The 23129-nt window shown below is 50.8% G+C and overlaps 1 protein-coding gene across 1 annotated transcript in view; it reads right to left on the reverse strand.

Annotated features, from left to right (window-relative positions):
• ANKRD11 (ankyrin repeat domain containing 11) overlaps window positions 1-19583 on the reverse strand; it is a 104069-nt gene extending 84486 nt beyond the window's left edge. Inside the window, 1 exon segment of the mRNA XM_077754196.1 lies at window positions 19499-19583. The gene's annotated coding sequence lies outside the window, so the exon portion shown is untranslated.
• Between the last annotated feature and the right edge of the window lie 3546 nt (window positions 19584-23129).

The following is a 23129-nucleotide window of genomic DNA, read 5'->3' on the forward strand; positions in this document are numbered from 1 at the left end:
CGTCCCGCCAACGTGCACAGGGCTCCAGGCTTGCTCTGAAGGAAGGGGACGAAGCAGGCCGTGACTGCACCAGGCAGGAACCTGGCTGTTGCCCCTGGGACCAAGCAGCTGAGGCTAGCTCCCACAGGCCATGGTGACAGCACGCCCTCCCAGACCAGAGGAGAAGGCGCACCCCTCTGTGGTCCTCTCTCCCCAAAACCTGAGTCTACGAAGAAAATGTCAGACAAACCTAAGGAGAGGACACCCTACAAAACACTGGCTGGAACTCCTCCAAACTGTCAAGGTCACAACAACCAGAAGAGACTGAGAAATGATCCCAGCCCAGAGGAAACCAAGGACAGCGAGGACACAGGACGATCGCATGTGCTGGGTGGGGCCCCGGGACAGAGAAGGGGCGTCAGGGAGGAACGGAGGAAGTCTGAAGCAAAGTCTGCATTTGGGTTAGCCGCAATGCACTGATGCTGGCTGCTGTAAGGAGCGTGCCATGGGGATGTAACACACTAGCCATCAAGGAAGCTGAGAGTCATACACAGGAAATCTCTATTATCTTTATAACTTTTCCAAAAATCCGAAACTCTTCCAAAATAAAAAGTGTATCAAAACAAAAATACCCCCAGTCATGTAATTAAGAAAATACAACACATAATAAGAAAAACCAATCAAGTGAAACCAACCCAGAACTGACACAGATGGCAAAATTAGCAGATGCAGGCATTAAGTCAGTTAGTATACATCTGAGCTCCCTGGACTTCAAAACCTTTTAACTGGGGGGGGGGGCGCCTCTGTGGCTCAGGCAGTTAAGCGTCCGACTTGGGCTCAGGTCATGATCTCAAGGTTTATGAGCTCGAGCCCCACGTCGGGCTCTGTGCTGACAGCTCAGAGCCTGGAGCCTGCTTTGGATTCTGTGTCTCCACCTCTCTGCCCATCCCTTGTTCATGCCCTGTGTCTCAAAAATAAACAAACATTAAATTAAAAAAAAAAAAAAAGACTTTTCCGGACATACAGAAGGTTAAAGAACCTATCGGAAGCAGAACCATGCTACAAGAAATGTTGGTGGGGGTCCTTCAGCTGGAGGGAGAGGGCACTGGATGGAAACAGACGTCACTAAAAGTGAGGAGCACCAGAAGTGGCAATGACACAGCAAACACATCAGACTTTCCTTTTGTAGACCGCCTCTTATTTAAATAAAAACAACAACAATCAAGTATGGAGTTTATTACTATATAAAAGTAAAGTGTAAGAGAACAGTTGTAAAAAGACTGCTGAGGAGACATGGAAGGCTACCATTTTAAGGTTCTTCTGCTATAAAAGTGGTACCAGACAGTACATGTAAGTCTCATCACAACAATAATCATACTAAGTGTAAGTGGTCTAAATACCCACTAAAAGGGAAAGACTGTCAATTGGATTTCTTTAAAAGGCAAAGCCAACTCCCACAAGGTGGCCTACAAGAAACTCTCTTTAAATATAGACAAATAGGGGTGCCTGAGTGGCTCAGTCGGATAAACATCACACCCTTCATCTCAACTCAGGTCATATCTCATCTGTGGGTTCGAGTCCTGTGCTGGGCTCTGCACTGAGAGCCTGGAGCCTGCGTGGGATTCTCTCTCACTCCCTCTCTTTCTGCTACTCTCCCTCTCTCAAAGTAAATAAATTTTTAATGGTTTTTGAGAGAGAAAGACAGAGACAGAGCTGAGCAGGAGAGGGGCAGAGAGAGAAGACACAGAATCAGAAGCAGGCTCCAGGCTCCCAGCTAGCAGCACAGAGCCTGTTGTCGGGCTCAACCCCCAAGAACCATGTGATCATGACCTGAGCCGAAGTCAGATGCTTAACCAACTGAGCCACCCAGGTGCCCCAGTAAATAAACTTTACAAATAAATAAAGTTGTTTAAACGTTAAAAAATGGGAAAGGATGCATGCGAGTACTAGTCAAAAGAACAGTCAGTTTAATATCAAACAAGGTGGGCTGCAGAGAAAAGAGTGTATCACCAGAGGTAAGGTCACTTCGTAATTATAAACACGCAGAGTCATCGAGGCTGTGACAGCCTCAAACACTCATGCCACTAATAACTGAACTTCAAGATAAACCAAGTAAAAACCAATAGAGATGCATAGAGAAATACACAGAACTACCAACCTCACCAAAGACTTCAACACCCTTTGCTAAGTGACTGATGGGACGAGCACACAGAGGGTCTGTAAGGAGGGGACTGCCCGCTCCTCAAGGACACTAATCAGACTCGTGACCTGGACAGTGGATTTAGGGTAGATTTCCCCCCTTTTCATGTTTTATTGTAGTTTTTTACAATAGGTGGAAAAGGGAAATCAGAAAAGCAATGTTTGAGAACTTCACAATAGCCCTCTTGGTCCGTTTTCTACAGGACAGGGAGTATGAGGCACAGGCTGAGGTCCTCGGATCCCTGACTGGGGAGCACTCACTGAGGACCTGCCTGCAGTCTGCCCTGCCTGGGCTGCAGGAGCTGGCTGCACAGGCGTGTCTCTCACCTGGCGTCCACAGTCCTAGAGGCTATCAGCCTCAGGCTATCAGCAGTGACCCCACTCCACAGCCAAGCTTGTCATCGTCCTCATGACCACAGCCCTGTGCCCAGGGCCTCCCTGCACCACTTAATGCCCAACTCCTGGAAAAGAAAACTCCCCTAAGCCTGCTTTTTTCTGAACATGCAGTTGGGGGGAGGGGGGAGGGAGGCACTGGAAATAAATTTTAGCCAATTCCATTATCTAAGCAAGAAGACACTCTTGAGAGTGGACTTGCGTCTCATCTCCACTGGCAAGCTCTCCTATCATCTGAAATATACACGGGAGACCCTCTGTTATGCCATTAGCAAAGGCATTTTGCTATCAATTTACTCCTTCCTCCCAGGCCTGAGAACTGATAAAGCTTGAGTTTGATAAAACCAAGTAAATAAGAGGCTTCAGTATCAACTCTGAAGAACTGCTAGACCATTATTTCAAAGCACCTACTGGCATGAGCCCATATCCATTCCCAAAACACTTCCCCCGTGACCCTAGACCCGCTCCAGCTTGGCCCCCGTCCTTGTCCACTCTGCCTGCATTCTCCACCAAGAATCGGGGCACAGATCAGGGGAAAGAGGAGCAAGAATGTAACTTGATCCCTACAGGTCTGGGAACAACTAAAAACTGTTCAGGGTGACACATAAACGTGTCAACTGAACGAGCCAAGGTATGTCCCCAAAGGGTGTGATGGAGCCTTGTCCAGAGCTGTTCAGAATTTCACTCGGCTTTGCTACAACCCAGGAGAGGCCTGGGGAACCTTCCATTCTTCGGGCCCACCTGCCCCGTAGTGGCAGGGGCGGGGCGGCAGCGCGGCTGACAAAGGAAGGAATGCTTCAAGTTGAAACAAACAAACACCACCACTAAATAGGGTTTCAGACTAAGGCCTCACCACAAATATTTGGAAATTAAACTTGACTCCTTGGATTCTTCTGTGTAGGCTTCAGTCTAAAATACAACATTGCTCTTGCTCCTTGAGACTACTGGAAACCCTAAAATTGTACAGGGAAAATAACGTGAAGACTGTATGAGCTACACTAATTATGAAGTTTACACGTGTAATAATGTACAGATTAGAACACAGGCATCTTAGTTCCCAAAATAGGAAAATGACCTAGAACACCTACACGTTATCCATTCAAAGAATCTACAATGGTAGGGGAAATCATTTCTATACAGGTCTAGTAATTTCTTCAAAGAAAAAAACCAAGTCCACCTGCTGCTGTTAACTGTGTTATACTAGGGTGTGTTTGCGCGTTTGTTCTGCTGGTAAACAAATCTTGCTTCTTCTTTCCTGCCCCTTCTCCCTGTGTGCACGCGCACGCACACACACCTGCACACGTGGGGGACCCCAGGTCTCAACATCCAGTCCTGAATGGTCTCACAAACCCTGGACACCCCTTGCAACGGGCCCTTTTCCCACAGGCACCTCAAATCCATCATGCCCAAAGCACAGCTTCTCCAAGCATCCCCTTCTTTCTGTGTCTCCTGTCTCCACAGGGACGCCGCTGTCCCCCTAGGGACCATGCCCCAGGATCTACTTGCCCTGCTTCCCAAGCCCGCACTCTGGAAGGCCCTCCCTCAGGCCCTCGGCCCCTGAGTAGCCATGGAATCAGAGCCCCATGCCTGCCTTCCTGCGCTTCCTGACCCACAACCCTCTTTTAACACATGCACCTGTCCACCCCTCTCAGGACGCCCCATGGCCTGGCACTCAACGAGCACTCCCAGTGACACATTCTCCACCTGGAAACCGTGGCATCTTGCACTAACAGATGCTACATATTTACTCAATAAAAGGAAATACGTCAGCAAGAAGTACCATTTTTATTTGTATTAAAAAACTGATGCCTAAAAGGAATCACAAAGAAAGTTCTTTAATAGATGGATTTAATTCTGAGGGCTACAATAAGCAAAGCTCAAACTATCATTTGTCAAAAACGGAAGTGGGTCCTGACCCACAGCTCTGCTTATGCATGTCCAACAGTGCTGGTGACTCAGCAGGTGCTCCACCGTGGCCCAGTCACTATGCCCCACGCTCGGCGGCCTGGCGCCTAGCCTATGCGGAGAGGTGGGGCTCGTGGGGCCGGCCCTGCAGGACCTGCCCCACAAGGCGGCCACGTTTTAAGACCACAACCCCAACAAGGCTTTCAGGAAAACAAAGGGCCTCAACCCTGCCAAGCCACCCTCAAGAAGCAACAAACTCCTCCTAACACAAAAAAGCCTGACAGAAAAGAGTTCTCTCCTCCTCATCTCAATAAAACCTAAAAAAAGATCATTTCCGACATGGGAATCATATTTTAAAGATATGTACAGGATTTTACATCATAGTTCATCATTACTGGCCTAAGAAGTTAAAATTAGAAAGTTACTGAGTTACTGAAATAAAGGTCCAGAGTCATCCTTCCCAATTAAAACAGATCAGCCCCACCATCAAGGGAAGAAAGTATGTTTCACGGCCTCATCGCAGTCAATTCAGAGAAAGAAAATTTTAGGGAGACTAGTGTACACTTTAAAAATTTTCTCCTGGGGCGGCTGGGTGGCTCAGTCGGTTGAGCGTGTGACTTCAGCTCAGGTCACGATCTCACGGTTCGTGGGTTCGAGCCCCATGTCAGGCTCTGGGCTGACAGCTAGCTCAGCACCTGGAGCCTGCTTCAGATTCTCTGTCTCCCCCTCTCTCCAACACTCCCCTGCTCATGCTGTCTCTCTCTCAAAAAAAACAATAAATAAAACATTAAATAAATAAATACATACATAAATACATAAACAAATAAATCAATGAATAAATAAAAATTTTCTAACTGGCAACACGTAATGATATATTTTAAGTTACTGCAATCCTCATCATCTTTCAATATCCACAAGATTCAGAAAAATAAGGACAAATTTTTTAACCCAGTGACCAGGTTGACTTAAAAGACAAGATTAAGTGAACAGAGGGGCGCCTGGGTGGCTCAGTCGGTTAAATGGCCGACTTTGGCTCAGGTCATGATCTTGCGGTCCGTGGGTTCGAGCCCTGCATCGGGCTCTGTGCTGACAGCTCAGAGCCTGGAGCCTGTTTCAGATTCTGCCCTCCCCAGCTCTTGCTCGGTCTCCCTCTGTCTCAACAAATAAATAAACGTTTAAATAAACAAACAAACAAACAAATAAATAAATAAAATGGAATAGAATAGAATAAAGTGAGCAGAGAGTAAGCACATGGTCCAAAAAATCCACGAGAATCCGAGAGAACCTGTCTAGGACAGCAGGTGCGGTGGGCTTGGGGGCAGAGCCACAGCGGGCCACGGGGAAGGGTCGTGCCTGCGCCCCCAGCGCCCAACCGTCCAAAGGCGAAGTCCGAGGCAGGGAGAAGAGCTCGGCAGGAGCCACGCCAGTCCCGGATGCGAGCCAGGCCCACGAGCACGCACCCAAGGACAGACGCATGGCCTTGTTTCAAAGGCGCAGTTTCAGGTTTCCAGGAGAGCTCCAGGAGGGGCTCAGCACCCGGGGTCCACGGAGTCGTCTCTGAAAACGTACACGGACGTGTGTACTGTGGGGAGAAAACACACACTCAGACCCCTCTGAGGCTGTCAAACGTTCAGTTCTGGATAAAAACGGCGGGTGCAGTTTGCTCGGCTATATTTTCTGACACAGACCAAACAGCGTCAGACAGCTGCTTCCGAGGTGTGGCCGAAGACCCCAACGGACCCCCTGCAGCCCTCTCGAAATGTTTCTGGTAAGAACACTGCATTTTTAGCTGGGATAATATTTGCACTGACGACCCAAAGTTGATGGTCTAAATTTGCCGAAGACCTTCCAGGATAAAGCAATCATTGTTACTTTCAGTAAATCCCAGGTCTCTATACTTCCGGGCTTTAGGTCCTCAGGGACAGAGGAGTACGCAGGAAGCGTTTCTTCTGTGTACCAAACAGCTGTCTCCAGCACAAACACTGTTTCAGGGACCAGCGGTTTTGTGTGGAAGAAGGACCAACGTACAAGCTCCAGTCACTCTGGTGTAGGGCCTGGCAGGTCACTTCTGGAAAATAACAAGACAAGACTGCCATCACAAGGAAAACACCTAAACTACTTTATTGCCAATGTATAAAGGACTTTATGCATCAGTCAAACATCAGGATTTTGGCAAACTCCCCACCATGAGCACTCAGCTCCCGCCGGCTTTCAGGCTCGCCTGACGGAGGGCCGGCTGCAGAGACAAGACAGACTCTCAGACGTAGTGACACAGGAGACGCAGGACATCAGCAGCTGGAAGGTCTAAGGAACTCAGCACAAGCCCAAACGCCCCCCTCACCAACGCTCACTGCTGGAAAACCAAACACAGGGAAGATGCGGTCACCGTGCAAGAAGCGCAGGGGCCACGCAGAGCTGCACGCGGCTCCTGACCCTCAGCGCTCGGCCTGCTGGCTGTGGAGTCGTGGGTATCGTTCCAAAGACAATCTCCAAAGTTAAGTCAAAAACTATCCCAGTATTCTTCCCTATTCCAACTACACAGTTTCTTTGCTTACCTTAACCAACTTTTTGTTTCAAAAAATGTTGTTTTTAGTAAAACTGTATATATAACGGGTTTATTATTCCTGCTTTTAAGTAGAATTAGTAAGTAAATGTTTTATGAACAGACATACCTATTATACAGACAAAAGTGTTTTAACTCCTCCGTATTTACAACGTCACGGCATGAGGACAGAGCCCTGGGACAAAGGGAGCCTGGTGAGGCCACCGCTCGGGCCCCGCCTCCGTCACACACCCTGCCAGGGCCAGGAACGCGGTCCCCTGGATGAGAGCACACAAAATCTGAGTGTTTCAAAGAAGCGCTGGCTTCCAGATTCCTTGGGGCGGCTCCCGATGGCACCACTCCCCACCAGCAGCACAGAGGGGTGTCTGGCCCAGCTGCTGGGCCTCCCTGCAGCCCGCACTCCCTCTGCAGACACAGGGGGTCCCTCTGGCTGAGATGCACGGAGACCAGCAGAGCGTGCCCTGCGGCTACAGGTCAGCCAGGTTTGCTCAGCAAGATTAGACACGATTTTAAATTTTTTCAGTGCCCTTTTGTAAGCCCAAGCCCGGTACCATCCTCTGAATGTCGAGATGCAAATGATCCGGAATCCTGTAATGCAGGTGGTCTCCTAATTTACAGACGACGAAGGGAAGGTCTAGGAAGGGAGGGCGAGGTGCCTGCAGCACAGGGGCGAGCTGACTGGCCCCACGCCGCCCCAAGCCGCCTACCAGCACCAGGGCACAGCCCTCCTCCCAGAGACGCACAGTCTGCCAGGCAGGGACGCAAGGCGGCCTGTGCCGCAGTCCTGGGTACCAGTCAGGACACAGAGCCCAGAAATTACCACAAAGGATGGCAAGTCACTATGTGCCAAGCAAATGAATACAATTAAGTTGTTCATGGAGAATCTGATGACATCCTGAAACAGATAAAGTCCCCAGTGAATCCTAAGTGTTCTAAACCCGGGCTGGAGAATCGCAAGTGTGGTCTCTGAAAGAAAAGATAATGATGTGGGCGCGGGCACATGGGCAGGACACACTCAAGTGTGCATCCCAAGGGGTCCCAGCAAGGGCCTTGCACATCTGTGGACCAGGAGGTGCCCTGCGGGGGCCCTAGGAAAACCACAGCGTGGGCTGCCCTCCCTGGCATGGTGTCCTGAGGTGGACACCTCTTCAAACTGCTGGGCAGACACCTGAGCAGAACAAGCTGAGAAATGTAGAGGCGGGAGAAACTCAGTCCCCCGCTCACCCCAAATCCCACTCCTGCCCCAGTCCCTGATCACCCCCAACTCCCCCAGCAACAACCTCAAGTTACTTTTGGCCCATTTTAAATTTACGACCATCTGGAGCACATAGGTCTGGTGAACTGTGAAGGGAGCTCTGGAGACGGGGACCCTCCGGTGGGGGGTTCGAGGCAGGCTGGAGGCACAAACCAGAGACACTGCATCCTCCAGTCCTCCCACGCTCCTGACTGGCAGTGCAAACCACGCCAACCGGGTCACCCAGATGACCTGGACAGTGGGTAACCGCAGTGACACTTTTGCAGTAATATACACAGCAATGCTTTGAACTACGTAACGTGAAAGGTAAGACACTTCCCGCAAAGCCCGCACTGGCGGGAAGACTGCACACTGCTCATGCCTGACATGCTCCCTCTCCCTGCTCTAGGAAGGCCGTCAATACCCGACACAGGCCAACCCACCCCAAGCAGCGTGTGGCCCTGTCACTCGCGGGTGTCAGGGTGACCCTACAGGAACTATGTCCCAACCACCCGGTCTTGCTTCCTGGGAGGTCTGTGCTGTACGGGGGAGATACCTCAGGAGAAGCCAAAATTCCAGTTTTTTTAATGGGGAAACTGAACAACATTTCAGTTCAAGGTTTGTTGACCTTAACAAACGTCCAGCCAGGATTAGGTAGCTGACGGTGGCTTAAAAAGTACTTCTCCATCAAAATGACATAGGCTGTTCAAATTATTCTGTCCTTTTTTAAAAAAAAAAAAATTTTTTTTTTAATGTTTATTTTTGAGGGAGAAAGTCAGAGTATGAGTGGGTGAGGGACAGAGAGAGGGAGACACAGAACCTTAAGGAGGCTCCAGGCTCTGAGCTGTCAGCACAGAGCCCGACGCGGGGCTCGAACTCGTGGACTGCGAGATCATGACCAGAGCTGAAGTCGGATGCTCAACCAACTGAGCAACCCAGACGCCCCCAAATTATTCTCTGTCCTTATTACTGAGATGCATTAATCTCCTTTTCTTCCTCGATGATTTAGGGTTGTAAAAGTTCTCCAGCTATTGCTTAATAAAATTTTGCATATTTTTTTTAAAAAGAGAAAAGGTACTTCCCCAAACAACAGTATCAAGTGCACACGCACAGAGGCCCAAAGTCTCCAGGGGGTCCAGAGCGTGTGCTGCAGGGCACACAGAGGGGCAGATCTGTTCAGGGACACAGCACTCAGGAGCCAGACCCATTACAGGATCAGAAGCGAGAGGCAGCTGGCCTGGCCTCACTGGGGGACAGCGTGACCCACTGGGAACAGGCACCTGAGAAAAGGAGTCCTCTAGGAAGTCAGCCATCGGCACAGATCTGTGGGCAGGCGGTGCTCCGGCCCTGAGAACACGGACACCTAAGACGCCTGTGTGACTACAGGCCACAGGCAGGGAGCCAAGGGCGAGAAGACGTTGCCGTGAAGACACCTCGTGCTCCCATGTAAGGCTCCTCGGCTGTTACGGGACAAAGAGGCACAGCGTCACACGTGGTCTCTCCAGGGCCCTTCAGGAACGAAGGGTTACAGGGTGGGAGGCAAACAAGAGGCCACGCTCAGTCCTGAGGCAGATGCAGCCCTGTCCCTGAGAGGACGCAGCCGTGGTCCCTGTCCTGAACCCCGAGGGGGAGATGAGCGGGAGCCACTCCGAGCATCCCCGGGCCCACGCCCCCGCCCCGCACAATGTTCCAGGAGCACAGAGGCCAACCCCGAGGGCCCATTCCAGAGCCCGTGTGGACAGGGTGCCACATCAAAGCACTGCCAGGCGCTGGCTGGCACCCCTTCTCCTGGGCAGGCAACGTGAGCTCTTTGGCAGGGCCACCAGAAAGGCGGTGTGTCATTTTAAATGAAACTGAAAATCAGACTTGCAGAAAGCAGCATCTAATGGTCTCTCCCCTCCAGGCGGTGACTAGGTCACGGTCAAGAACAGGAGCTTCCCTGCACACCACCCGTCAGACAGCCTGGTGGCACCTGGGCAAAGTAGGAGGGAAAACGTAACAAACTTCTCTCCTTTAGCACTTCCCACAGTCCCCCCCCCTTTTTTTTTTAATTTATTTGAGAGAGAGAGAGAGACAACGTGAGCAGGGGAGGGGCAGAGAGGGAGGAAGGCACAGAATCTGAAAGAGGCTCCAGGCTCTGAGCTGTCAGCACAGAGCCCGACGCGGGGCTCAAACCCACGAACGGTGAGATCATGACCTGAGCCGAAGTCGGTCGCTTAACTGACTAAGCCACCCAGGCGCCCCACCCACAGGTATTTCTAAATGAATCCCAGAGCAGCTTTCCTCCCAGAATCTGTGTTCTCAAATAATTTTCAGTCGCTTATAAGAGATGCCCCACTTAGGTAATAATGAGAAATACATTGTAGTGCCATTTGCAAAAACAGCTAGTGACAGAGCATCACCTCAAGCAGTGACTTGCCTAACACACTTCCAGGGGACACAGATGATTATGTTCCAGGCAGGGTGTGTGCCTTCGGTTCCTTATCAGGAAATGTGCTACTGGAATTCCAAAGTGTCCTCAGGGCCCGCCCACACACCCTGGGCCCCTGGGGCGCTGCACCCTCTGCGCTCCCCCAGCCCTCCCCCACACACTAGATGCATCGCAGTGAGCCTCAACTGGTCTCCAGCAGAAAATCACCAAGGTCCTGAATGCAGTTACGCACTTTGTTTCTGTTTCTTAATTATAAGCACACAGCAAGAGGTTAGCGCTCGGAGTCGGAAGCCCTTGAGGACCCACTTACTCTGGACCAGAGCACAGGCGGGATGGCCTCCACACGACCCTTCTTCGACCCACACTACGACCACAGCACTGTCCCCAGGCCTCACACCAAGTCAGGAGCACACGCTTATTGCCAAGGCACAGGACCACCTCCCTGGCACTCCCCACTGTGGGGAGAAAAAAACCCAGTTACAAAGCACTTGAAGTGCTCTTGACCTTACAGGCAGTCCTGGAGGAGAAATAGAAGTTCGCAGCCCCCAGGAGAACGTGAGCCATGGATAAAGGACGGCTGTGGTGAGGGAGACAGATGCACCCCTGCTGCTCAGGACCTCAGGGGACAGAAAGGACAAGGAGAGCTCGGGGTGGGACAGCAGACGTGGAGGTGGTGAGATGCAACACGTGTCTCCTAAGAGCTCGGCCAGCACCACTGAGGACACCAGGCTGCGCCCTGCTGGAGCGTGTCAGTTCCTCAACGAACATGCTCCAGAGGCAGCAGCAGAGAGCAGAGAGGAGAGGTGAGGGGCGTGGAGAGAGTGGCCGGGGGAGAACGGGCAGGGAGAACCTCAGAGAGCCCAGCAGGCCTGACCACTGCCCTGTGCCTCTCCCACTGGCCCGGCCCGCTCCCTGCCCCTGGGCCACCCACAGCAAAGACAGGGCAGAGACACTCACTCATTTGTTCGTATAGTAACACTCCAACTTCATTTAACTGGGAGGGGAGGAAAGGGGAGGGGAGGAGGGCCAGACGGATGGGTCATCGGGTCAGGACAAGGATGCCATGAACAGTGTGGGGGGAAATCATGGTTGTCCCCCCGCAGCTGCGGTTCAAAAGTACCAGGCTCACACAGTCAGTGAACCAGCTCTGGGTGAACTGCCGGCCAGGAGACCTCACACTGGCATCGCCCACCGCAGGCCTTTGCCGGGGTTCTTCGCTGATGAGGCCTCGGCCCTCAGGATGCGGCAGCATTCTGTAAATGCCAGGGGCAAGCTTTCCAAGTCCACTTGTCTCAGGCTGTCAGCTGAACAGAGACAAGGGGCAAAGGTGTGGAAAGTGCCAAACACGTTGATCAGTGTCCCCACCAGGCAGAGAAGGCCAGACCCAGCAGCCAGGTCCCTGGACAACAGAGAAGGAAAGGGACGACAGGCCGAAGCAAGGACAGCCTCTAGAAATGGGCCTCACCCTGGACCCAAGTTTCACTGACCCTGCCCCCGGGACTTGTTCCGGACCTGGCCCATTTTAAGGGCATCACTTCGACCCAGGAGCAAAAGCTTGGGAGCATCAGGTGCTGAGGATGAGACCTCCTCCTCTCCCCGTACGCACAGACCTTAAACATGAGCAAATGTGCCTGTGGCACGACCATGGGACATATCTAAATGAGGGTCCCCGGGAAAGCCAGCTGCCACAGCAAACCCGTACTGCCTACTCCCTTCCTGGACTTCCCCACACCTCATCCTTTCCCACCAGCTTCCTCCTATCTTCCCTCAGGTCCAACACTAACACAACTATCTCCCGTGTTCCTTTAAGGACCCGAGACTCCAACACTCACTCTGCCACAAATCAGCTACGGAACCTTCAAAATCCTACTGTTCAACATCTCTGAGACCTGGACTCTTAGGGGGAAAAGTGGAGGGGCGCCTGCGGGGCTCAGTCAGTTAAGCGTCCGACTTCGGCTCAGGTCATGATCTCACAGCTCATAGGTTTGAGCCCTGTGTCATGCTCTGTGCTGATGGCTCAGAGCCTGGAGCCTATTCAGATTCTCTCTCTCTCTCTCTCTCTCTCTCTCTCTCTCTCTCTTTCTCTCTCTCTCTCTCTCTGTGTGTGTGTGTGTGCGCGCACGCGCCCCTCCCTACTCATGCTCTGTCTCTCTCTCCCCTTCAAAAATAAGCATTAAAAATTTATATAAAAAATTGTTTTACTGTGGAAAATGCTTCCTATTTTGGAAAACCCAAGAAAAAGTAGGGGTGGGGGGAAGAGAATGTGAGGTGAGGGTATAACTGGAAGACACAGGTGTTCTGAGTGTGATTTCTCCTACAGGTGGGGGACACTGAAGCCCCAACCTGGCCTCTGGTGAGGTGGCTCCAAGGGAAGACTGGGAACTGAAGCCCCGGAGAGCAGCAGTCCGGGGGAAGAGCGCCACACGGCGGCCTAGGAACAGGCCCAGGCACCAGGGGACTCCAAGAAAAGGGCTTCAAACACAAAGGGAATTTTTTGTAATGTGAGCCTACACACCTGATCATAGCTTTTCCTATAAAAACCACGCAAAATTGAGTTTCTCTGGCTACACCACCCCAGGCCCAACTACAAACCTTTGTCTGCCCCCCGACACATCTGTGTCCATGGGAATCCCAGTTTGACCAGCCAGTGGGCCGCAGCACCCAATTCACAAACGCTCGCGGGTGACCCCACTCTGTCTTTATCCCTTCTCCCCAAGCTGTGGCCAGTATTCCCGTGGGCTCCCTGTAAGCCACTCTGCCCACGAAAGTGCAAAAGCACAAAGAAAACGGGAGCACACAGTGTGGGGGGAGGTGAGCTAGACCGCAAACTTTTTAAAAGAACGAAAACTGCTTTTTATGTGAATGGAAATTTTAATTACAACACTGAAGTTTAAAATACGGTACTTCCAGGCTAGCGCACCCTAGAGTCCTGCAGGGTTTCTTTAATCAAATGTGGTCACACCTAATTTCAATCTCACTTCTTTACAGTTTACGCTGTTCTGCTGCGGGGCTGAAGTTAACATAAAATAGGCACACAGAGGCACCGGACTGGACCAGCCACCTGAGCACTATGTGACGTTCTCATGGGGTCATCTGTCTCCAAGGCAGCATCTTGCTGGTCACTAGGACACAATGATTAAAACTCTGGTTCCTACTGGCAGAAAATGAACAAGAACGACCTGTAAAAAGGCTGACTGCATCCAGGAGATGAAGAAAACGGACAAAGAGGAGACCCCAGGGAGCAGCCGCGGCAGTGACTCAGCCAGGCTTGCAAAGCGGCTGCAGGCTGCCTGCCCGGCTGGGGCCACCCCCAGGCGAGCGGACTGGCGCTGCGGGAAACGCTGCCTTCACCCACCGCGCTGGCTCTGCCTTTCTGCCCTCCAAACATCCCCAGGATTCACAGCTGCTGCTCCCTTCTGATGCTCCGAGGTGGACAAGGAACCCAGGCGTTACTGTTTCCAAAGAACAAACCATCCGTTAGCAGAAGGTCAACAAAGCCAAAAGCTTCAAAAGAAAAGTGTCATTTCATTTCCAAATGAACCCTTTTCTCATTTCCCTTACTTCTTTACCTCTTTCCCTATTCTTGCCCAAGCAGAATGTCCTCCCTCTGAGCCCCATAGGAGCTTCAACCAGGCCCAAGGCAGGGAAATCCAAGCTTAAATGGAAGGAGACGTTACACAGAGCTACAAAAGAGAACACGGAGCGGTCAGTGTCAAGAAAGAAAACGCATGCGTATGCACGGTGCACCTGTGTTTGGAAGCAGAGCCTTCCACGCCGGGTCACACGGCGAGCAAAGTCCTGGCAGCCGCCCACTGCCAAAGTCAACATGTTCTGCCCGCCCAGCCTCCACAACCGGCTGCCTTCAAGCGAGGTGCACAGGAGGGGGGGGCCTGCCTGGGCCAAGGCTCAGGACTCCGTGCTGGCAACGCACCGCAGCCTCAGCTGCACAAAGGCCCAGGGCCATGCGGCCCAGACCTTGCCCTCCCCGCCTCTGGCAATCGCTGGTACAGTCACAGGCCCTGGGGCAGGACCGCTAGTCTGTTCAGCCTTCTTTTCAAACTTGCTACCATGGCCAGCACTTTGCTCTGTCTTTGGTACCCTCTTTTGGTATTTGGGGGGAGACCTGAGTGGCTTCGAAAAGAGGACACAGACGGGCTCAGATGAACCGGACACCACAATCTCAAACTCAGAATGGGGCACATTTCAAAGCCCACCACCGCCCTTCATTGGACAGAAGGCTATCCCAAACTTCTATTCCCAACAGGCAGCGCAAATGGCAATCGGGAGACCTGTTCTCCTCAGGCCCAGCAGGCAGCCACCTCCTCAGACACAGCCCTCCAACTCCTTCCTCCTGCCTTCTTCTCCTCACCAAGACCCACGTGGGCCGCACGTGGACTTCCTGTAGCAGATCTCCCTATGCTGCACCGAGCCCGCACCCCTGTGTTACAGGATGCCTGGCACAGAGGGAAGGGAAGATGCGCTCTTCCAGAGGAAAAATCCAGCTCACTTTTAACAGAACTCAGGGAGCACCTACTCCAAGGCAGACATAAGCATCTCTCTTCATCCTCAAATACAACACACAGAGGAAATCTAAAGATATTTAATATTTAATGGTATTAAAAAATAAGCACAGGCTCCACAAGCATCCTCACAGTTAAAAATGCAAGGAAAATAACAGCAATTTGTAACCAAAAAGTGAGTTATCACAAACTGTCCAGAAATCCTTCCCAGAGCCCAGAGGCCCATTCCTGCTAGAAACCCAGAGTTTAAAAGGCCCCAGAAGGCAGAACTCCTCCCAGCTGGGGTGTGGGCTCAGGCACGGGCTCAGGCCTTCCCTTCAGCTTAGACGGGCCTACTTTCCACGCCCTCTCTCTGCCCTGAGCACATGAATTCTCCCAGCTTTCCAAGTATCTTGGAATAAGAAGACCCAAGTTCTACCCATCAGCAAGCACTGTGGTGGGGGGAGGGCAGGACCTTCGGGTAAAGTGTACGAACACACTGTTAATTTTAATATTAACCAAAAAACATGCATTTAATGAAATATAATTCTAATGACATCTAATATACTTTTTATTTAGTTTAAGGGAGCCTAGCCAAAGGATATTCCCTACGATTAAAAATACAGTAAGAATTTATCATACTAAAAAATTCAGTAAATTATACTGGCACAATTAGCTAAACATATTTCTTTGATAACAAAGCAAAGTGTGCTTTGTTCTCTATTTTTAAACCCTAGCAAACCCTCTTTGTTTAAAAGGCAAATGAATTAGCAGGAGGACCTACAAGTTCCTTACAACCTGCAAATCCAACCCAGCACCGCTCACAGTCCATGGCGCCAGTGGGGAGGGGGGGACAGAGCTCAGGGGCAGGCACATGTGCTCTGACCATGAACTACACCTAACAGCCAAGGAGCACGGGGCAGGCAGCCGGGTAAGGAAAAACTTCCACTCCTACCACACAAACTCGAGAGAGCTTCTCTCTGTTTCAATACCAGGTGGCAAAGCATTCTGGGTCCAAAGGGGCACCCTCCAAGCTTGCTGCCCCCGATGTCAGCAGCACATGCACAGCTGGCAGGAGGGCACCTGGTTCTATTGTCAGCAAGACCTCTAGTCCCTGCGATTCTGGGGTCACAGGGCCAAGTGTCAGCCGTGCACACCTCTCCACGGTGAGCCCCGCCTATGCAGGGCGCCCAGCTCAGCACCGCACCCAGGGAACCTGAAATCACGCCTTGCAAGTTCAAGGTATCACCAATTCAAAAAGCAATCATTTTTTCTATTTAGAGGTGATCGACTAAAAGTATAAACCATTAAAATCTACACCTCTGTTCATATAAACACTACCTCTGAGACCCTGAGTGACTCAGCGGGTTGAGCATCAGACTTCGGCTCAGGTCGTGATCTCACGGTTCGTGAGTTCAGGCCCCACACTGGGCTTGCTGCTGTCAGCCTGTCAGCCCAGAGCCTGCTTCGGATCCTCTGTCCCTCTCTCTCTGCCCCTCCCCTACTTGTGCTTTCCCATAAATAAATATTTTTAAAAGCAACTACCTTTATTATTATAACATGCTACTTTCAGAAATTATTTTGTTTTTGGAAACATAATTCCAGACTCCTGTCTCACAGCAAGCACGAGCATGACACTTAACACACACTGCCAGGGGTCTGGGCCGGGATGCCAAGTCTGACTCTCGTGCACACTCACCTACCCCTGTTGAAGCGTGAGCCACTAAGAGCCACTTCAATTGTCAGCCCTGCTCTGGAGAGGCCAGAACCCTCTACCAAGAAAGATGTTAACAAAGCAAGAATCGTACCAGCTGTCGGCTGAAACTAGTTTTACACTAAAGAAAGGTTTAAAAAATTATCTAATTATTTTAAAGCTTACATTTTCATGGAGTTTTATTTCCATTAACAGTGCTACTTAATTTCAGAAGAAATCTTTAAGATGGGTGTCACCATTACCATTTCACAGGGGAGGAACCCATGGTCTGAAGACGCAAACAGAAAGTGGCAGAGCCAGGTCAGCCAGCCCGGCACACGCAGGCTGTGCGGGCCCCTGGGCCCCTAACGGAGCCATGCCTGAAACAGCTCTGGGCAGGACCAGCCCAGGATCCAGCCAAGCTGGAGACAAGAGCACAGGACTGAATGCTCAAGGGATTTAACAAGCCTGCCTCTTCTCCTACCTGACCTAAATGGCTCATATTCCACCTGAGGGATCATAACGAAAATTAATTAATGATGTGAATAACAATGAAAAATTATGACAGAGCCTATGAAATCATTCTATTTTTCAAATTCTGCCTTTTGAGTCCAGGAACGGTCACGGAGGGCATCCAGCAAGCTGTGCACACTGCCGTGGGCCTGACCCCTTCTGACACAGGAGGGAGCCTGGCCTCCCCGCAGCCACAGCACGCCTCAGTTAACAGGAACCTTTATCTTTATTCAATTCAACACTCGTTTTGTTTTAAGTAGCCTTTTGTTAAAAGACCACTACAATCAATATTACCCATTTATGGTTCACAAAAGTTATACATGGCACGAGACACTTTGGGTTATTTTTGTGTTGTGGTCAAAAGAGTCCATCCTTCCCATGTTGAAAACCTTCTAAATACTAACCCATCTGTTCACACCACACACCGGACCAGCCCACAAATTCACTGGCAAAGAGTGGCTAGTAACTTTTTTCTTTTAATCAGGAAATACATTATTTTGAATCACCAAATAGTTACCAAAAATCTAATTTAAGCGGCGTTTCCTTTTTCCTCATTATACATGAAGAACAATATTATAGTTTTCAAACAAGCACAGAGCTCTGCCCCCTGGTGTGAGTGGGTTTGGTTCTCCCTCTGAGCCCAGCTTTTCCTTCTCCCCTGCACCTCTCTCTCCACAGCTGCCCTACTGCAGTGATGGGCACACGCACATCCTGGGAACTACCCCTGGGCGCCACTCGCCGGTGTTACAGAGCTCCCCACCACCCCACCCGATCACCAATCCACAGCCACACTGGCTTCCTTCTAACCGCTGATCATCCTGCAGATTAAGAGAAGACAAATATCTAGGCCTACTTTCGGGGACATCCAAGATTCCCGTGCCGTCAAACCTTATCTCCATTTCCAAGGAAATACTTTGGAGAAGTCAAAGGGACAGGCCAGGAAGCTTCCCCACGGCCTGATTCAGTGATGGCTGAGATAAAGGAGGGGTTCTTTCAGATTAAGGGAAAGGTCTCTTCCATGTCTGCTAGGAACACGATACAAAATGGTTAGTGTGTCTTTGGACACTTTGCTTTAAGACACTAATGCCTGGTACAGGTATGAACCGCTAAAATCAACTAAGAGTTTTCTTTTCAACCGTTATTTACCTACATATTAGAGGAAATAAACTGCCTGCTGGCACAACACGTCTCCCTGGTGGGGAGGGACGCTGTCCTGGGGCAACAGATGCTCCGCCAGACCGGACCCCGGGTCTTTAGGGGCGCAGCTGGCCCTCCTCTCAAAACCTTGCCGGTAATTCCCGGAAGGAACCAAGCAAGCAGGGCAACCTGCAAAAGGTCGCTCCCTCACCCACGAGCCACATAGGCTGGCCTCTAACTTCCAGGAATGCCACCAGGAGCTGCCCAGACACACGGGACACCAGACCCGAGCACAGCCAAGCCCCCACAGCTTCCGCCAGAGGAGGGGACGGTTCTCAGACTCAAAAAGCTCTTCTTCACGCCAAGTGTTCATGCAGTGTGCGCAGAGCACAAAACAAAGTAGTCAGTATGGGGTCCCAAGGGTCTCCAGGCCCCTTGAGCATAGACCACTTTAGATAAAGAGGTTGAGCAGGGACCCCTGGGTGGCCCACTTTGGTGAGCGTCACTCTTGATTTCAGCTTTGGTCATGGTCCCAGGGGCATGGGATCGAGCCCCATGTCAGGCTCCATGCTCAGCGAGGAGCCTGCTTGAGATTCTCTCCCTCTTTCTCTCCCACCCACTTCCCCTTTCCCCTGCTCAGGCTCTCAATCAATCACTCAATCAATCAAAAATAAAGAGGTTGAACAGAAATAAACCCCCTTCGCATGCCAGTCTACCAGCCTGGGCTCCACAGAACTACCTCACTGGGACACCAGAGCACCCACAGTTCACCACGATGGCATCTCGGCTCTGAGATCCATCATCCACATGATGTCCAGGACAAGACCCAGACACTCGGCCAGCGCCATCAACCCCACGAAAGCCACTGTGGAAGTCCAGCATGATTCATGCCCCTTCTTACAAACAAAGGAAAATAACAAACTGATGAACAGCAGTGCAATACAGTATTTACCGAGTCCATAGTTGAGAGCTGATGCTGACGAAGACCGTGTGTGCAATCCGACTGGGTGCGTTCCCGGGCAGCGCTGGGTGTGCTCTGAAACGAGAGGGGCACATCAGCTCGTATGGCTCTACCTCAGTTCTCTGTCCAGTCCCAGTCTCTCCAGGCGGAGCAAGCACTTCCTACCCGACCACCATCCTTCCTGTCACTGGACTACAGACAATGAAAAAGGACTCGAAATGTGTGTCTGGCTGGTGTGGGTCACAGTGGGAGAACGGGCCTAGGAAAGGGGCTCACACTTGATGACTTGCTTCAGGACACTATCCAAGCAAGAATCTCTGTTCTCAGTGGTCTTTCCTGGAAAGCAGTGCCCAGGGAGGCAGGTGAAGGCAAAAACCCTCAGTGGCCGACGGGTCTCCTTGCAGATGGGGCTTCAGGACTGGGACCTTAAAGGGACCCACTCACTGACTTTTCTCTTTGTATAGAATGTGACAGAAATCTCACAATTACTGACCCTTTTTCAAAGTCCTGCATTCTGCATCTTCTGTGGACACCCTGTCGCAGTCAGAAGAAAACATAAATCCTCCCTCTGGCTTACAAAGCCCCAGTGACGGGCACCCCTGGCTCCCACAGCACCTGATGCCCCCACCCCATGTTCAGCCTCCTCATGGAGGCCCCAACCTTAGCAAATAAATCAAGCGGCCACTGTGTCCTTGCCAGTAAGAAAAGGAGAGATCACAGCACAGTATCATGAGGAAACCTGATGGAATAAACTGTATCATCTCCTAGGAGGGCTCTGAGACCTTCCACAATAAAACAAGACAGGTACAACAATAAAAAACACGACTCATCACAACCTTTCTTCCACAACCGCATCAGAACATCACACTCTCTTCTGTCTCCAAACATCTCAGAAGTATGGAGTCAGAAAGGGACTGGCGCTGGTGGACGGAGGCAAGGAGAAGGCTCTCTCACAGGAGCCCGAGCCCCGCCCTCAGGGGCTGGAGACCTGGGTGGTGTCCTGGCCAGGGCTTGCAGCTGGGTGAGGGTTTCTGTCCTGTGCTCCTGCACGAGTTTTCTCAAAGCTAGCACGTACCTCAAGCACTAGGAAACACAAACAAGGAAAAGCCGATTCCAGCGCACCACATGGCTTGGTTTTATTGAAAAGCAACAAGTATGTGATTAAGCTTCTCAATTTTTTTTTTAATGTTTCATCCATTTCTGAGAGAGAGAGAGAGAGAGAGAGAGAGAGAGAGAGACAGCGTGAGCAAGGGAGGGGCAGAGAGAGAGGGAGATACAGAATCCGAAGCAGGCTCCAGGTTCTGAGCTGTCAGCACAGAGCCCGACATGGGGCTCGAACCCACAAATCATGACATCATGACCTAAGCCAAAGTCGGACGCTTAACTGACTGAGCTACCCAGGAGCCCCTTCAATTTTCTTATAAAGACAGTTATGGGGGCGCATGGGTGGCTCAGTCAGTAATTTCACGGTTCATGGCTTTGGCCCTGTGTCGGGCTCTGTGCCGACAGAATAGAGCCTAGAGTCTGTTTCAGATTCTGTCTCTCTCTCTCTCTCTCTCTCTCTCTCTCTCTCTCTCTGTGTGTCTCTATAACCATCCTGTGTTCGTGCTCTCTCTCTCAAAAATAAAATAAACATTAAAAAAAAAGTTACAGAACAACACAGGATGCATGATGAATGCCTACACCAAGAATACAGCAAATAATCATATCTACCATTACAGTTTTGAAGAAAATTGAGGTTTTCTTAACCCAAGGTTTCTCAAACTCAGCAGCACTGGCATTCAAGGCGAGGTCTGCCTCTGTGTCCTGGGCACTGAGGGAGGGTGCTGACTAGCAGTCCTGACCCCGGGTCCCCAGGTGCCAGCAGCACCCCCCAGGCTGTGACAGCCAGAACCACTCGGGGTACCGTCACAAGCCCCCTGAAGGTCAGAGAACAAGGGCTGTGGAATTTGACAAACTGCAATTTGACAAACAAGGAAACCAAATCAGGATTAGGTGTCGGTAGCTACGCAGGGAATTCAAAGCAAGTTGGAAAGAGCACCCAGGTCTCCTAAATCCTAGTCTAAAAGTCTTGTCGTTCTAAAGGAAAATACTTTGGTAATTAACCCAATTCCTTCTGGAAGACAATACAAATTAAAAGCCTCCAGAACAGTTACGCCTTCTGACAGAGTGACCCCATCTCTGAGGAGTACACACGAAAGAGACATTCTGACATGGGAAAAACTCCCTGCAGCACATGCGTGCACACACGTTCACATCGAAGCCTCTACCTTCACGACAGTCGGGTTCTGTTCTCAAACAGAGGTGTGCTGGGACCACACCTTTTTCTGTAGGCCTACAGCCTTGGGGTTCACAGAGTGTGTTCCCTGCCCAGAAACAAAGACATTGGTGAGGACAGAGTACAGACGAGGCCATGGAGACATGAAATGGCAGTGTTAACACAAATGGTGGACAGCTAGGAGAGGCAGAGGAAGCATTCAACAGATGGGGCGGGGGCCCACCCCCGTCTGAGGGCAAGGCCACCATGACACGTGGCCTCGCAGAAAATCCATCTAAAGCAACAGGGAGATGTTCCCACCACCAGGACTGGCAGTGTGGACAAGGCAAGAGTCACAAGTGCTGAAGTCTGATGTGTACAATCTGTAAGAAAAATGACACGGATCCTTTTTCTTTCTTTCTTCCTTTTTCTTCCTTCTTTCCTTCGTTATGAGAGTGTGCAACTGGGTGAGGGGCAGTGTGAGAGAGAGAGAGACAGAGAGACAGAATCTCAAGCAGGCTCCACGCTCAGTGCACCCTGACTCAGCGCTCAATACTACAAACCATGAGGTGGTGACGTGAGCTTATATCAAGAGTCAGACGCTAAATTGACAGAGGCACTCAGGTGCCCTGAAAATGAGTTTTTAAAATAAACAGATGGATAGCCATAAGGAAAATAAAAAAAGCGAAACCCTGTAGACCAAAAACTGGGTAATTCTGCAAAATCAGGAGAATCAAAGCATGAAATCAAAGCAGAGAAAGGGACTGGTAGCGCGCCGTGAGAACGGGCCCCCACAACCACAGGACGTGGACAGGACAGCGCTATGCAAAACCAGCTGGCTCTTTACAGGCAGGACTAACCCAGACCCCACCGATCACCACCCTGCGCTGCCTTTCAAGGCGTTCCCCAGCACCCCAACTGCCTGCTCACCCTCAATATGGTGCGCCACCACGAGGGACAGTCTTTTACACATCGCGCACACACACGCTGAAATCCTGATTGACAAGAACGTAAAACAACTTTTCTGAGGTCCTAAGTCAGGAAATAGTACCAGTATCTCCAGCTCTTAGCAAACTCCTAGAATTCCTAATCAGCATCATACTCTATGGGTAAAACTCAAATGAAACATGAATATGCTCGTATCTGCCCATCTCTGGAGTGCACTGCTGACCTCACCCTTTGATGACAGGGTCCCGGGCAATGGAAATACGAAGACAACAGAAATCTGGGCAGTGACTAGACCACTTCACTGGTGTGAAGCCCCAACGAAACGACCACTTACTCACGTATCTGCAATCTCTCACAACACTTCCCTGCTCCCATCCTACAGAATGAGCAACCTGAGGGCAGTGTCTTCCATTCAAC

This window comes from Crocuta crocuta, unplaced genomic scaffold (assembly GCF_008692635.1).
Source record: "Crocuta crocuta isolate KB4526 unplaced genomic scaffold, BGI_CrCroc_1.0 scaffold61, whole genome shotgun sequence".
NCBI classification, from domain to species: Eukaryota; Metazoa; Chordata; class Mammalia; order Carnivora; family Hyaenidae; genus Crocuta; species Crocuta crocuta.